General features: G+C 35.0%; 1 protein-coding gene across 5 annotated transcripts in view; it reads left to right on the top strand.

The window, feature by feature from the left end:
- FER (FER tyrosine kinase) overlaps nucleotides 1-17,034 on the top strand; it is a 440,848-nt gene that overhangs the window by 31,127 nt on the left and 392,687 nt on the right. The window contains exon 3 of one of the 5 annotated variants that reach the window (XM_058725344.1): nucleotides 14,990-15,055. The exons of the other annotated variants lie outside the window; for them this stretch is intronic. The gene's annotated coding sequence lies outside the window, so the exon portion shown is untranslated. The remainder of the gene's footprint in view (nucleotides 1-14,989; nucleotides 15,056-17,034) is intronic. 5 annotated transcript variants of the gene reach the window in all.

Genomic DNA, 17,034 nt, shown 5'->3' with positions numbered 1-17,034 from the left:
AATGAATACTTACTGGATGGATGGATGGATGGATGGATGAAAGAAAGAAAGACTTTTACTAAGACCTAGTGCAAAAAGACAGATTCCTGTGCTGGGAAACCACAGTAATGGTGGGATCTGGTTTGATCGATTCATTGTTGAGGTGCTCAGTTAGAGCAGGAATTGGTTCAGAGGAGTCTGGGAGAAGGACCAGAGATGAAACCAGAGCATTCCATGAGTGGGAATACAATTGGGTTCTTTTTCAGAGAAGTAGCTAGCATGATGTAAGCACCTTTGTCATTTTCTAAATAAAATAAGTATATTTAAAAGAGAAATGTTTTCTAATATTAAGCATTCCATCTGTGAATTTGATTTTTACGTTCTTAATATTCAGTCTTAAAAAGTTTGTTGGGAAATCTTTCCTTTTCCTTATATGTGTTTATATTATAAAATGAATACATGCTTACGATAAAAATACAAACTAGAAATACATAAAATACAAAGTGACATTCATCTTACTATTCCAGGTCTCACTCTTCACAAGTAGCTAATGTTAACAGTTTGATGTACATCAAGTTGGACTTTCAAAAAAATATATATATTTTAAAACACACATATTTATGTTTGTATAGTTTTACAAATAAAATCATTGATGCCCATGTTCTGATATTTGCTTTTCCTCCTTATCCTTTAGTTTTTACCTATGCTCCATATAATTCCAAAAGTTATTGGATATTTAGGAGGATGGAAACACTAGCAGAGGATAGTAGCCTAAAATCAGAGTAATTGAATGTTAACATTTAGGGAACTTAGAATAAGAAAAATGCCTGCTAAGTTTTATTAGTTTAATTGCTGTTAATTTAGAAGTAGTTTTTGACTTATTTAACCTATATTAAATTATAAACGTAATCATTTTTCATATTATGCATTATAGAATTAGCACATAAGAAAGTAAAACTTTAAGATTTATTGAGTACACGAAGATGTAACCATGAATAGGACACACTGTCATTACTGCTCTTTGATAACAAAGAGCAGAGGCCAAGAAACCTGCCTGGAGGTGGCAATATGAACATATTCCTGAAGTACTGGTAAGAGTTAGCTAAGCTTTTTAAAGAAATGGCTAAGGGATGGGGCGCCTGGGTGGCTCAGTCGGTTGAGCGTCCGACTTCGGCTCAGGTCATGATCTCACAGCTCGTGGGTTCGAGCCCCGCTTCGGGCTCTGTGCTGATGGCTCAGAGCCTGGAGCCTGCTTCGGATTCTGTGTCTCCCTCTCTCTCTGCCCCTAACCCACTCACATTCTGTCTCTGTCTCTCTCAAAAAAAATAAATAAACATTGAAAAAAAGTGGCTAGGGGAAATGAAGGAGAATTGAATCAGAGCTGGAGGTTGTTAGGACAAATGCAATAGTAAGAAAATCAGGGGAAGTCATTTGATTTAATATGTGTAGGGAAAGAAGATAGGGGGTTTCATGCCTTGGTGTTGGGACAGTCCAGGTTTATATCCGTTGTCACAGAATAATAAAGAGTAGTATGCCATTGTACTCTTAAAAATACCCTAGTTCTGGGTAATAAGTGGCATCACCCTTAAAGAGAGAGAATATAGGGTGTCCTGATCAATATTAGGGAATTCAGCTGGATATCTCTCTGAGAGTGAAGAATAGGTATAGTAAGAGTTAATAGTACCAAAAAAATGATAAATAGTAGCTTATGGCCTAGAACTAGAATATTACAGTTTACCATTGCAGAGATGAAACTGTTTTGGATTTAGGCTATGGGCAATAGCGGTGGATGGTTGGAATGAAGCTGGATTGAATGGATCTTTGGAGAAGAGAAAGACTATAGAGGTTAGAATCTCCATGGATGAAGATAAGAGTTGGGTTAGAGGATAACATTGGGGGACAAGTGGAGATTGAAAGGAAGATTTGGAGACAACAAAGCTAGATGGGGTAAAGCTGAATAAGGAGAAGAAAATTTTGAATGAGATTAGAAGAGCAATGATTTGGAAATGGCACTAAAGAATCAGGATAATGTTACCCATCCTTTCACTATCGCCCCTCCCCCACCCAATTCCCATGGATATGGGTGGTGGAATGTAGGGAGAGGGTAGCCTCCACCTGTGAACACTGTATTTTTGGGGAGCCAGATTTCAAATAGGGTAAGCAGTTGAAGTGTACAGATTTAGGAGTTTATTTACAAACCGAATGGAATTCTAGAAAAATAATTTGGGAAGATATGACTATAGAGAAAGGATAGAGGAGGAGTGGGGATTGGGCCTTGCCTTTTGGGAAAAGATTGAATTATACAAAGAAGCCAAAAATGGAACTGATTTTCCTCCATGTTCTTTTTTTTTCTTCCTTCCATGTTCTAAACAGTGGTGCAGGGTTAGCCTAATCTGGGTTCTCTGAGAGGCTGTCTGGCTTTGGCTTAGTTCATTTCAACTATAACTGATGAAACTTTAATAGATGCCATTCTGCTATGGTATGCCTTTAATGAACCTATTTGAAAGTACACATATGGATTTTGAAATTATTTTGACTTCTCCTGTATTGCTGCTGTCTTTGAAGAGAAAAAGATTGTTTGGCTTTAATTTGAACACTGAGCTCTTTTATAATAATTGATCACCTAGTAAGAGTTTAAAGGTTAAGAGGTATCTAGATAATGGTTACATTTCTAGAATTTAGGCCATACAAGGTAGTATGCAATGTGGCTATACTTAATTGTATTAAGTTTATGTATATACATAAACTTTTTAACCTTTGTTCCCTCTTTTCCTTCAGATTAGCAATGTTTCATAAACATGTCCCTCATTTTCCTACCTGTCACTTTACTTATGTTTAAACTTCTTGGAGAATAACTCTGCTTCATCACTTGCTCTTCATATTCTATCTTGTGGGGGTGCTCTCCTTCTCTCTCTCATGCTTTATTAGTAACTGCTTTTTAATAAGTCTCTCTGAAGCCAGGCACATTATATACTTTATCTCATCTAAGCTTTGTAACAACCCTGCAAAGTAGGTATCACTATCCCCATTTTAAAGATAAGAAAACTGAGTTTCTAGGAGATTAATTAAAATGCAGTTACACCGCTATTAAATGGTACAGTTAGCATTTCCACCCAGAACTATCTGTTTTCACAGCTGCCTCCTGCATACATGTTTGCAGATAGATACATGTATCTGTGCTCTTTTCTTAAATACCCCTCAAGGCTTGCTGGAGGTATTCTATTGTTTTTAATTAAATTTTTTTTACCAGCTTCCTTGAGGTATAACTGACCTATATAACATTGTCATTTAATATATAACATAGTGCGTTTAAGGTACATTATGTGATACATGTGTATATATTGTGACATGTTCTTTTTTTTTAATTCAGCAAATATTTTATTATTTTTTTAAATTTACATCCAAATTAGTTAGCATATAGTGCAACAATTATTTCAGGAATAGATTCCTTAGTGCCCCTTACCCGTTTAGCCCATCCCCCCTCCTACAATCCCTCCCGTAACCCTCAGTTTCTTCTCCATATTTATGAGTCTCTTCTGTTTTGTCCCCTTCCCTGTTTTTATATTATTTTTGCTTCCCTTCCCTTATGTTCATCTGTTTTGTATCTTACAGTCCTCATATGAGTGAAGTCATATGATACTTGTCTTTCTCTGACTGACTAATTTCACTTAGCATAATACCCACCAGTTCCATCCACATAGTTGCAAATGGCAAGATTTCATATATATATGATATATATACATATCATATCTTCTTTATCCATTCACCCATCGATGGGCATTTGGGCTCTTTCCCTACTTTGGTTATTGTTGATAGTGCTGCTATAAACATGGGGGTGAATGTGTCCCTTCGAAACAGCACACCTGTATCCTGTGGATAAATGCCTAGTAGTGCAGTTGCTGGGTCATAGAGTAGGTCTATTTTAAGTTTCTTGAAGAACCTCCATACTGTTTTCCAGAGTGGCTGTGCCAGCTTGCATTGCCACCAACAATGCAAAAGAGATCCTCTTTCTCCGCATCCTCAACAACATTTGTTGTTGGTGTAACTTCATTGTTGGTGTATAAAGATGCAGCCGATTTCTGTGCATTGATTTTATATCCTGCAACTTTGCTGAATTCATGAATCAATTCTTGCAGTTTTTGGTGGAATCTTTTGGGTTTTCCATATAGAGTATCATGTCATTTGCAAAGAGTGAAAGTTTGACCTCCTCCTGGCTGATTTGGATGCCTTTTATTTCTTTGTGTTATCTGATTGCAGAGGCTAAGACTTCCAATACTATGTTGAATAAGTCTATTTATTCTTAATACACTGTAAATTGTTTGAAGGCAGTAATCCAGAATTTATTTATCTTTGTACCCTAATGCTCTCTCGCCCATGTTTATTCAATAAATGGTTGTTGATTTATATTAATACTTTAAAAGAAAGAATAAAAATTCTGTTAATAATTCTGTTCTCCCTAAATAATTACTTCAAATATATTTTTAAAATTAAACAACAGTTCTTTTAAAAACATGCATATTGTTCATTTGTTTATGGACTTGTACGATGTTCTTTCTCAGTGGAATAGTATCATCCAATAATGTTGTTCCAGGAGGCTGTCTGGACAATCCAGTGCTGTTTCTGGTGAATTAATTTTTATTTTAAATTAAGCTAAAAACAACACTTTCAAATAAAGCATAAGAGGTGTTTTAAATACTGACTCTGTAAGATGGCCAAGGTCAGCATATATTAACTGGTAATGAATAACATTGTTTTCATAGTTACACTTTGGTGACTATTCATTCCTGACTGTTTAATGCTTGTGAAAAAAACACCTCACTTTGTATTCACATGAGGTCAGTTTTTTTTGCTTTTTATAATCTTGTTTCTTACTTGCAAAATTGGCTTTTTGTGACTTTATTTCTGTCTTGCTGCAGACAGCTTAATATTTTGTTCAAATAGTTACTGTTTCCGACTTTTGTCAGTATTGAAGCATATGAAAGGTAAGAAATACCATTAGGTAATTATATTTGTACTTTAACTGATTAATGATTTGATAGTTTTTTATTAATGAATAAACATATTCTGATAAAGTAATTTGAACCATATACTGATTTTGATTGGTTTTATTAGTTGCGGATTATAAATTCAAACTGTTGAATTTCTTGCCTCCTTGTGAAAATATCTCTTGGAGAACGAATGAAATATTTCCTATTTCTATTACACAGTTATTTACTTATTTGCAGATTTTTAAAAATTAGCATACCTTCTTGGTATATTTGAATTTCTTCATCAATGTTAAAATAAAGAAAATAATTCAATAAATATTTTTGACCAGAAGACATCATCTCTGTTAAAATAAGCCGCCCTTACTTGAAGGAGAATATTCAGTACAGATTAAACTTTCTGTATACTATATAAAAATCATATTTCCATCTGTATACTCGGAGAATGTAAACATTGCCAGTTGTGGAGCCAAAAGTTGAAAAACAGGAGAAGTTTTAGAACAAATACTTGGATATACCCTTGTACTTACAAGAAATAACTTGGGAATTCTTTTATCCTACCAAGGTAACTAGTTATCTGTTTTATATTTTGCTATTTAATAACTTCCATTTTTGTTTAAAAGTATGTATAGATTTCTTTACTACAAGATGAATTCTAATATTTGAAAATATGGCAATTTTTAATAGTTGTTTTAAAGTGTTTAATAACTAAGGTGAATTGAAAAGTCAACATAACTCACTTGATTCTCAATAACAAGCTGAATAAAACAGATTTAAATAAACCTAGTCAATAGTTTATTAGTTTCATTACTCTCACTTTTAATTAAAAATTTTTAAAATATTCATTTATTTTTGAGAGAGAGAGAGAGAGAGAGAGAGAGCATGCATGCAAGTGGGGGAGGAGCAGAGAGAAGGAGACAGAGGATCCGAGCAGGCTTGAGCTGTGAGCGCAGAGCCTGATGTGGGGTTAGAACCCACAAACCTTGAGATCATGACCTGAGCCAAATCAAGAGTCGGCCACTCAACCCACTGAGCCATCCAGGTGCCCCTATTACTTTCATTTTTTTTTAAAAGATGCTATTTAAAAGTAGACATCTTTGCTAATAACATGCATGTACTTTTGTATAATATTCTGTTCCTGTCTGATTTGTACTTACTATCTAAATTATAGATATTCTTATTTTAAAATTTCACTTACAAATCTAAAAAATATGTTAATTCTTATAATTATTTGCAATAAATTGAATGCCTACTGTATTCTAGGTAGTAACTTAAGCCCCAATGATATAAGGATGAAAAATATGTGATATTCTTATTTCCATGTAGCTCATAATTTAATGGGAGAAATGTATTTCAACAAATAGCTAACATATACCATGAGAAGTGTTATATTCATCACAGATACATACATGAACCCTGAGATCTGAGAAAAGGAAACACTAAGTCAGCCTGGATGGTTGTGGTTGTGGGGATAGTCAGAGAAGCCTTCACAGAGAATACTACTTTAAAGTTTAGTTGTGGATAATTCTCCAGGCACATGAGGGAGGAAAAGCATTTAGACTGAAGGAACATCTGCAAAGGCACAGAGACTTTTAAGGAATCATAGTAGTAAGAAGTTGTATCGTTGCTGAGGGTAGAAGGTTGTCTGGGGCCAGCTTTGATTACCAGGCAAAGGAGTTTGAAATTGAACCTGTAGGTTAGGGTTGTAAAATTAATACCTAGTATTATTAAGTATCCTAAAGAATGAAGACTGCAAAGTAGGGACTACTTAGTACAATGCTGTATAGTCTCAACCACCTAATTCTTTTAAGAGATTTTTATGCAACAATATGCAAGGCACAGTTTTAAGCACTGGAGATACAGTGGGGGAACAGAGCAGAGTACTTCCCTGACCAGTTGGAACTTACATTACAAATCAGTCTATAAAGTAACCACCCACCTGACCCCACCCTCTGTCTCTGTCTCTCTCTGTAATTTTTGGCTACAGCATAACCATAGGCTTTGCTTGAGATTTTTTTCACCTTCCTCAAGGTTAACATAGGCAACTCTGTCTTATTCTGGAAGAATGTAGCTAAATGTGTGATGCCCTCTCCATCTTGTTCTTCCTCCGACCTATAATTTGAGATCTGAGCATTACTTTTCTAAATATTGGAATTTCTATTGAGGTAATTGTATATTAACATGAAGTTATATGAAATAATAATCCCTTGTACATTCTGTCCAGTTTTCCCCAATGGTAGCATTTTGCAAAACTATGTATAAAATGGCAACCAGAGTATTAACATTGACACATTCCACTAATCCTATTCATAGAAATAGGATTTTTAACTGTAGTCAGTTTTGATTGTACTCATTTGTTGTGTGTATATTAAGTTCTATAAAATTTTATTACTAGTCTAGATTCATGCATCCACTACTACCATCAAAGTACCAAACAGTTCCAACATTGATAGAATCCCTTGTGTTCCCCTTTTATGACCACACTCAGTTCCCTACTCTGTTCTGCAAGCCATAAATCCAAGCAACTCCTACTCTGTACTTTTTCCAGAATTTTTTCATTTCAAGAATGTTAGATAAATGGAACTTTTTGGGATTAGCTTTTTTCATTTAGTAGGGTTCTTGGAGATTGATCCAAGTGGTGGCCTCTGTGGATAGTTTTTACTGTGGGTAGTATTCCATGGTAATGTTTTCACTTGTTGAAGGAACTCTGGTCTGATTCCTGTTTTTGGCTATTATAAATAAATCTTCTGTGAGCATTTGTGTACAAGTTTTTGTGTGAAGATATGTATTCATTTCTTTGGCATAAATGTCCAAGGGTGCAATTGCTGGGTCATAGTATAGTTAATGTTTAGTTTTATCAGAAACTAGAGTTGGCTGTACCATTTTGTCTTCTGACCAGCAACAAATGAGTGATCCCGTTTTTTCATATCCCCACAATCATTTGGTCTTGTCATTATATTTTATTTTAGTCATTCTGATAAGTGTGTAGTGATATCTCATTGTAATTTTTTTAAAAAATAATTTTATTTAATTTATTTTTTAATAGGCTTCATGTCCAGCATGGGGCTTGAACTCATGACCCTGACATCAGGAGTCATATGCTTTACCACTGAGCCACCCAGGCACCCCTCTCATTGTAGTTTTCATTGTATTTTCCTGTTGGCTAATTATGTTGAATATCTTTTCATGTGCTTATTTGCCATTTTTATGTCCTTTTCTGTGAAATGCTTGTATATGTCTTTTGTTTATTTTCTTTTTTCTTTTTTTTTCTTAGTTTATTTATTTTGATAGAGAGGCTGAGAGAGAAAGAAAGAGAGAGCGTGTGGGAGGGGCAGAGAGAGAGGGAGAGAGAATCCCAAGCAGGCTCTCTGTTGTCAGCACATGAGATCCATGAGATCATGGTTCATCCTGAGCTGAAATCAAGAGTTGGACACTTAAGCAACTGACCACCCAAGCACCCCTGTTCATTTCCTAGGCAGATTGTTGTTGTTAACTGTTGAATTTGAGAGATATTTATATATTTTGGATACTAGTCTTCTGTCAGATATGTTGTTCGCAAGTATTTTCTCCCAGTCTATAGCTTGTCTTTTTATCCTTTTCACATGGGCTTTCACAAGCAAAAGTTTCTACTTTTGATGAGGCCCAATTTATTGATTTTTCTTTATGCGTTGTGGTGTTTTTTTTTTTTTTTGTCAAGTCTAAGAACTTTGCCTAACTTTTAGATCATGAAGATTTCCAAAGATATCCTTCTTTTTTTTTTCTTCAGTGTTGCAGTTGTTTACATTTAAGTTCATAATCCTTTTGAGTTAATTTTTGTGTAAGGTGTTAGGTCAAGGTTTTCTCTCTGTCTCTCTCTTGCTCTCTCTCTCTCTCCCCCTCTCTCCTTTTTTTTTTTCTTGGCCTGTAGAGATATTCAGCTGCTCCAGTACCATTGAATTGTTTTTGGATCTTTGTCAAGAAGCAGTTGAGCATAATTGTGTGGGTCTTTTTCTGGGTTCTCTATTCTGTTCCACTGATCTGTTGTTTATCCTCTACCAAGATCACAACTGTCTTGATTTCTGTAACTCTATATTATCTTATTCCCCAAGATGGACATATTTGTTTGAATAGTTTTTCCACCTCACTCTCTCCTCTCCTCTAGAGCTCAGATGATACAAATGTTGGATCTTTTCTTATTGTCCCAAGGCTTTATTCTTTTTGTTCATCCATTTTCTCTGTTTTTTTTGGATTAGTTGAATTCTATTGCTCTGTGCTTACATTCACTGATTGTATCCTCTGTCATCTCCACTCTTCTATTGAGCTTGCATCTAGTGAGGTTTATGTTCCTGCTCTGCATTTTTAGCTCTGTAGTTGCCATCTGGTTATTTTTATAACTTCTGTTTCTTTGCCTAGATTTTCAATTTTTTACATTTGTTTTTAGGATAATTTATAATTGATGAAGCATTTTTAAGTTGGCTGATTTAAAACCCTTTTCTCATAATTCCAACATCTAATTCATCTCAGTGTTGGCATTAGTTGATTGTCTTTTCTCATCGAAGTTATGATTTTTCTTGGTTCTTGGTGTGAGAGGTGATTTTCAATTGAATCTTAGATATTTTATCTATTATTTTAGGAGTCTCTGGGGTCTGTTTCAATGTTTTATTTTCACAGGAAGTCCCTCTTTAGGTTTAGCATGCAGGTCTCTTGGCCTCTTTTTATGGGTTGTGGTTTCAATGACAGTTAAGTTTCAGAGTCATTGTGCTGTTATTTTAGTTTGCTTTGTCTTGTATCATTAGGGCTCCCACTGGTTCCTGCTGGTGCTGCTTGACAGAGTAAAAGATGTTTTTCTTAGGTTGAACTACTAGGTATCTATTGGTAGAAAAGGGCTAAGGTAGAATTTCCTTACTGTGCCCCCTAGCTGTCCTGATGTCTCTGGGCAGGGGAAGAAATTCTTGGAGAGCAGCAGCTTCAGCTTGGTTCCTTTTGTTAGTTCTGCCCTCCAGTTCTGGTGTCTCTGGGTGCGGAAGGAGACCCCCAGACCTGTGAGGACAAAGGTTTCCTGACCTGATAGCTGGGTCTCTGTTGCTGGTTCTTCTTGCCTCATTCAGTTTCTCTTGGTGGAAAAGTGGATTCTCAGGCTTAGCAGGTAAGGAGAGTGCTTGCCCTGGCTGTTTATTTTTGGTGAGACTCATAAATGATTTCTCTTTCTGGTGGTGCCTGACTCTCTGTTTGTTGTCACAGGGACTCCTATTGGATCCTAGGGGAGTTAGCCTACAAATATGGACTGTCTTTTGTTTCTAGACTGGAGGTTGGGAAAAGTTGGGTCTGGGTGACTTCCTCTTGGGTGAGGAGAACATGAGATACTGCCTTCATGCTGTTCTTCTAGTCCTAGGACCAAAGCAGGCTGCCTCCTTCCCCTTCCTCTTCCTCTTCCCCTTCCTCTTCCTCTTCCTCTTCCTCTTCCTCTTCCTCTTCCTCTTCCTCTTCCTTTCCTCCCTTGCTTCTCTTTCTTTCTTTCTTTCTTTCTTTCTTTCTTTCTTTCTTTCTTTCTTTCTTTCTTTCTTTCTTTCTTTCTTTCCTATTATTTTTAATTTACATCCAAGTTAGTTAACATATACTGTGATAATGATTTCAGGAATAGAATTTGGTGATTCAACCCTTATGTATAACACCCAGTGCTCATCCCAACAAGTGTCCTCCTTAATGCTCCTTGCCCATTTAGCCCATCCCCCCACCCAACACCCCTCCAACAATCCTCAGTTTGTTCTTTGTATTTAAGCATCTCTTATGGTTTATCTCCCTCTCTGTTTTTGTATTATTTTTGCTTCCCTTCTCTGATGTTCATCTGTTTTGTATCCTAAATTCCACATATGAGTGAAATCTTATGATATTTGTCTTTCTCTGACTGACTTATTTTGTTTAGCACAATATACTCTCGTTCCATCCATGTTGTTGCAAATGGCAAGATTTCATTCTTTTTGACCTCCAAGTGATATTCCATTATATATCTATACTACATCTTCTTTATCCATTCATCAGTTGATGGACATTTGGGTTCTTTCCATACTTTGGCTGTTGTTGAAAACGCCTCCATAAACATTGGGGTGCATGTATAGGAGGCTGCCTACTATCTACCTTTCAGAGTTCTTCTTTGGTAGTCTCTTGTGCTGTTTCTAGTGTTTATACTTGTGTTTTGTCCAGTGGAACTGGGAAAAATGATCTCTGCCATCTTATCTGTACCAGAAAGCTAGGTATTACTTTTAATTTTGGTTTCTTTGTTGTGTGAGCATGGAGGTGGTATGGAAACATTGGCTGGGGCTGAGTTTGGCCTTGTTGGGGGACCTGAGATATATCGTCTCTTACGAAATTTCACTAATTATCCTGTACTCCTGGATTTAATTTCATCCACCAGTTTTTCACAAAGCCCTAGAAAATGGCAAGCCAAGGCTGCCCTCTCTGCATTTTCTAAGGTCCTGTCCTGGTACAGAGAGGCTTCTTTCTTTAGATATTTTCTTGAATTTTTCCTGGGTTGGCCTGCTTCTTTTCATGTTGGAGTATTCATTGTGTATTCTCAGGTTTCTGTTAACTCTTATTCCTTAGAATGTCTTCTGGAGATTGGGGTAGTGTTGGGCACATTGCCATAGTATCTAGAACACCAGAATTTTCTCTTTTTTTTCTTTGAAACCATGCTGTGAAAGTTGTGGCATACAGTTGGTATTCCTTATTTGCTGATGATATGTTTAAATTTTTGTTTTTTCTTAAAAACAGTGTTTTGTTCTTTTAATTAGTTATTGGTGGTAGGAGCTTCTGAGGTACTGCTTCACTAAACTGACATTACCCCCAAATTCCACTAATGACTTTTTTGCAGTTTTCACATCTTCCTCTGCCTTTTGGTGTTGCAGATATCTTCTTTTTCATCCTGGCATCTGTTTCTCTGCCAAACCTCTTTTATTTGCTTACTTAATCTCTGCCCTTTGTTTGACCTCTCTTCCTCCTTTGTCCTTGACTCTGCTTTTCTGTTGATGTTCACTCCGTGAATTTCATCTATCACCTTTAAGCAATTGACTCTCAAATTTGAATCTTTAGCCTTAATATTTTACCTAAACCTTTATTTCCTGCTGAAATGAACAGGTTCTCATTCTTCCTATTCTATTGGTATTGTCATCATATCTTATTAAAGCCTTGAAGTTGTCACTGAATCATCTGTGTCTCTTTTGTCCCCTAAATTTATTCACCACATCAAGGATCTTTCTTCTTAATTCTCACTGATATTGTCAATTATAGATTCTTGTTTTTCAAGTTATATATTGCTATGACTTATTAATTTGTCTTATGTTTCATTTTATTTTTTTCTCTCTTTAAGCTAATTTTATACCTAGCTTTCAGTTTAAAATCTATTACTATTTCTTTCTCTTTCTATTGCCATCACATACAGATAGAAAAGGACATGAATCACAGGCGCTCAGCCTGATGAAATTTCACAGACTGAACATACTTTCATGTAATAACACCAACAAATTAGTACCTTAAAGTCACATTTATGATCATGTTTTTTTGCTCTAAAAAACAATTAATTCAAGGAATTTGGTCCTTATTAGTTTCCTGAACAGTGGAATAGGAGATAAATTGACACTGCATCTCCCACTGCTTGCCACATATAGCTTGGTTTTGGAGACATTTTTTTCTTTACCTCATACTCCCTTTTTTGTCCCATACTGCTCCTACTTCTTGAAATACATTTCCCGTTTGACTTTTTATAATATAAATTCTGGTCATTTTCCAGCCCTATCTCAAATCTTGCCATTTCTAGGAAACTTTGTGGGCTTTGTCCAGCCTTCATTACTTTTTAAATTTCTCTTCAAAAATTCTTTAATTAGTTAATTAATTTTTTGAATAGGCAATATCAATGTTTACTTAGCACAAAATTCAAATGTATAAAAGCGTATATAATGATAAGTCCTTCTCTCATTCCAGTGCCTCAGCCACTATGTATTCTTTAGGAAATAATTTTGCGCTTAAAAGGAAAATTAATTTCTATCATTCTTCCTCCTTGTTATAGCATGTAAACACGCCAAGTTCTTTATCTCAATTTTTTCAGTTAGTAGTTTTTAATGATAGGTCCAGAACGATACACAAAAGATTTTCTTAGTTTTTGTTAGGGCTGAATGATATTCCACTGTTGGACACTGAACAATTCACATAGACTATGATTTGAGTGGCACTCCCTAGAATTGTTATTATTATCAGGTGCAGCAGCCTTGATTGTAATTAACCTAATCAGTTCTTTTTGATGGATATTTCTGGTTTCTTTTGTTGTTATCTCAAACACTATTGAAATGAATAGTCTAATATTAATGTCACTTGACATCTTTGGGAAAATTGTAGGATATCATTCCCTTAATTCCTAAAATATTTGTAATCTTTACCAACTTAACCGTTAGACATAGTCTTAATTTATTATGGAATTGTTTTTAAAATTTTTATCATTTGTCATTCCTTAAGAGAGGTACCATAAATAAAATTATTTTATATTCCTAGACCTAGAATACTGGTGTATATAAATAAGCCCTTAGGATGGTCTGGAGTCTTTCTCAGATAGCTGCCAGATTCTATTTCCCTTTTTGTTCTTTTGAACTCATTTTGAAGTTCCTGATAATGGAAGAAAAAAATATTATTAGAGTTTAGATCAGAGCTAGATGTATTTAGAAGTAGAAGTCATTGTCAACAATAGCCAAATTAGGGAAAGAGCCCAGATGTCCATTGACTGATGAATGGATAAGATGTGGCATATGGAATATTACTCAGCCATCAAAAATAATGAAATCTTGCCGTTAATAACAGCGTAGATGGAGCTAGAATGTATTATGCTAAGCGAAATAAGTACATCAGAGAAAGATAGATACCATATGATTTCAATTATATGTAGAATTTAAGAAACAAAACAAGATGAACATAGGGTAAGGGGAAAATAGAGGGGGAGGCGAATCATAAGAGGCTGTTAACTATAGAGGATAAACTGGGTTGCCGGAGGGAAGGTGGGTAGAGGATGGGCTAAGTGAGTGACAGGCACTTGTGATGAACACTGGATATTATATATAAGTGATGAATCATAAAAGGGTATATATATATATATATATATATATATATATATATATATATATATCATACATACATATATAGTGATGAATCACTAAATTCTGTCCTAAAACCAATATTATACTATGTGTAACTAACTAGATTTTAAAAACTTAAAAGAAAAACAAGGGCACCTGGCTGGCTCAGTCAGTAGAGGATGCGATTCTGGATCTCAGGATTGTGAGATCCTATGTTGGGTGTAGATATTACTTAAAAAAACAAAACAAAACAAAACCATGAGATGAGGTAGAATGTATCTTCCACTGAGACTTAGATGAGCTGTAGGTAAAATGACAGAAAAATTTTCTTTTTGAATTTTTGTGTTCTGTGAAGATATAGTACATCAAAGTAAAAATTTTATTTTATTTATTTATTTTTAATTTTATTTATTTGAGAGAGAAAGAGGCAATGCGAGTGGGGGAGGGGCAGAGAGAGGGAGAGAGAATCGTAAGCAGGCTCCATGCTACTAGCACAGAACCTGACACGTGGCTCGAACCCACAAAACCGCAAAATCATGACCTGAGAAGAAACCAAGAGTCAGACGCTCAATCGACTGAGCTACCCAGGCGCTCTTCAAAGTAAAAATTTTAAAGCAACTATATCCAAAGTGAAAAAACTGGAATTATGCTACTCCATATTAAAGTGAATAAGTCAATTACTTCGTATTGACTTAATTATGTTAAGGTCCATTTTGCGTTCTGGTTGCTGCTTTGGGAGCTGATGAAGCACAGTTTTCCACAACCTTTTTCTCCCCTCTGCTTATTTGATAGATCATAAAACTGGACAGTTTTCAGTTGGAGAAAAATCGTAATTTGTTCTCTATATGGAAAACCTACATTTTTATCATCTCTTTAGATGTTATCACTGAGGTTAGACACATAAATCTGTTCTTATTTTTCTGTCTAACTTAGAGGATCTCAGCTGAATTAACAAGAAAGTGACTTCTGGTATGGATGAGCCAAAACTAAAAATAGGAGGTGTGTTTCTTCATTTCTTCTAACTGGCCCTAGACGATTCATTGCCTGAAGTTTTGTGAGTCTGGAGAGCAAAATAAATTCTATCATAGTTTTGGGGATTTATAGCAAACAAGCAGGATATTTTGGGGAGGTTTCTGAGACCTGACCTTTAGATCATCACCAGTTATGCTGCAGTGATTTTTAAAGCAAGTTTATTGAGATATAACTCACATGCTGAAGAATTCACCCACTTAAAGTGTATCATTCAGTGGTTTTTATTCTGTTCACAGAGTTGTGCAACCATCACCACAATTAGTTTTAGAACATTTTCATTGCCCCAGAATGAAAGCCAGTACCTGCTGGCAGTCACTCCTCATTTCTTCCCAAGTTTGCCAGCCCAGGCAACTATTAACTAATCTACCCGCTGTCTGGATTTTAGACTTTTCATATAAAGAGATCACACAGTATGTCAGTCTTTTGTGTCTGTGTTTCTTTTACTTAGCATAATATTTACAAGGTTCATCCATATTGTAGCTTTTATCATTACTTTGTTCCTTTTCATTGCTAGTAATATTTTGTTGTGTGTATATAATATGTTTTATCTGTTCAGCAGTTGATGGATATTTGGATTGTTTCCACTTTGTAACTATTATGAATAATTCTGCTCCAACATTCATGTGCAAGTTTTTGTCTGGGCATATGTTTTCATTCCTCTTGGGTATATACCTAAAAGTGGAATTTCTGGATCATACGATAACTGTATGTTTAACTTTGGGGAACTGCCCCAGGTTACATTTCCACCAGCAGTGTATGAGGGTTCTAATTTCTTCACCGTCTCCAACACTTGATATTATCTATCTTTTGGTTAAAGACATCCTAATGGTGTGGTGTGGTATCTCATTGTGGTTTTGATTGGTATTTTCCTAATGGCTAGTGATACTGAACATCTTTTGATCTGCTTATTGGACATTTAACTAGCAAAACTAGTTAAATCTTGTTTGGAAAAGTGTTTATGCAGATCCTTTGCCCATTTTTAATTTATTTAATTGTATTTTTATTACTTAGTTTTAATAATTCTTTATATATTCCAGATAGAAGTCCCTTATCAGATAAGTATTTGCAAATATTTTCTCCCATTCTATGGTCTTTTCACTTTCTTAATGATGACCTTTGAAATATAGAAGTTTTAAATTTGATTAAATCCAATTTATGTATTTTAATTTTGTTGCTTTTTCTTACGGTGTCTCATATCTAAGAAACCGTTTCCTGAGCCAAGGTCACAAAGATTTACTACTGTGTTTTCTTTTGAGAATTTTATAGTTTTAGCTCTGATATTTAAGCCCATTATCCATCCCTTTAGAGTTAAATTTTTTGTGTATGGTCCAAGAAAGGAATTCTGCTTCATTCCTTTGCATGTGGAAATCCAGTTGTCCCACCACCATTAGTTGAAAGACTTTTTTCTGAATGAATACACTTGGCACACTTGTAGAAAATCATATAATCATAAATGTGATGATTCACATCTGGACCCTGTATTCTATTCCATTGATGTCTGTGTCTCTCCATATGCCAGGACCACATTGTCCTGATTATTGTAGCTATTTAGTAAGTTTTGAAATTAGGAAGTATGACTCTTCCAGCTTTGTTCTTCTTCTTTAAGGTTTTTTTAAGATTATCTTTTCAATTTCTGTAAAAAAAAAAAAAAAGCTAGGTTATATGTTAATATGGATTAAGTTAAATATGTAGGTTTAATTGGAGAATATTGCTTTCTTAACAATATTAAGTCTTTTGGATCCATTAACATGAGTCTTTCCATTTATTTCCAACCTAAATAATTGGAAATAATTATAAGGAATAAATTCCTTGATTTCTTTCAACAATATTTTGTAGTTTTAAGAGCACAAGTTTTAATTTATTCTATAAAATTTATTCCTATTTTATTCTTTTTAATGCTATGGTATATGGAATTGGTTTTTAATTTCATTTTTCAGATTGATCAT

The sequence above is a fragment of the Neofelis nebulosa genome, chromosome 1, assembly GCF_028018385.1.
Source record: "Neofelis nebulosa isolate mNeoNeb1 chromosome 1, mNeoNeb1.pri, whole genome shotgun sequence".
Lineage (NCBI taxonomy): Eukaryota > Metazoa > Chordata > Mammalia > Carnivora > Felidae > Neofelis > Neofelis nebulosa.
This window is presented reverse-complemented; position numbering and strand designations above follow the sequence as displayed.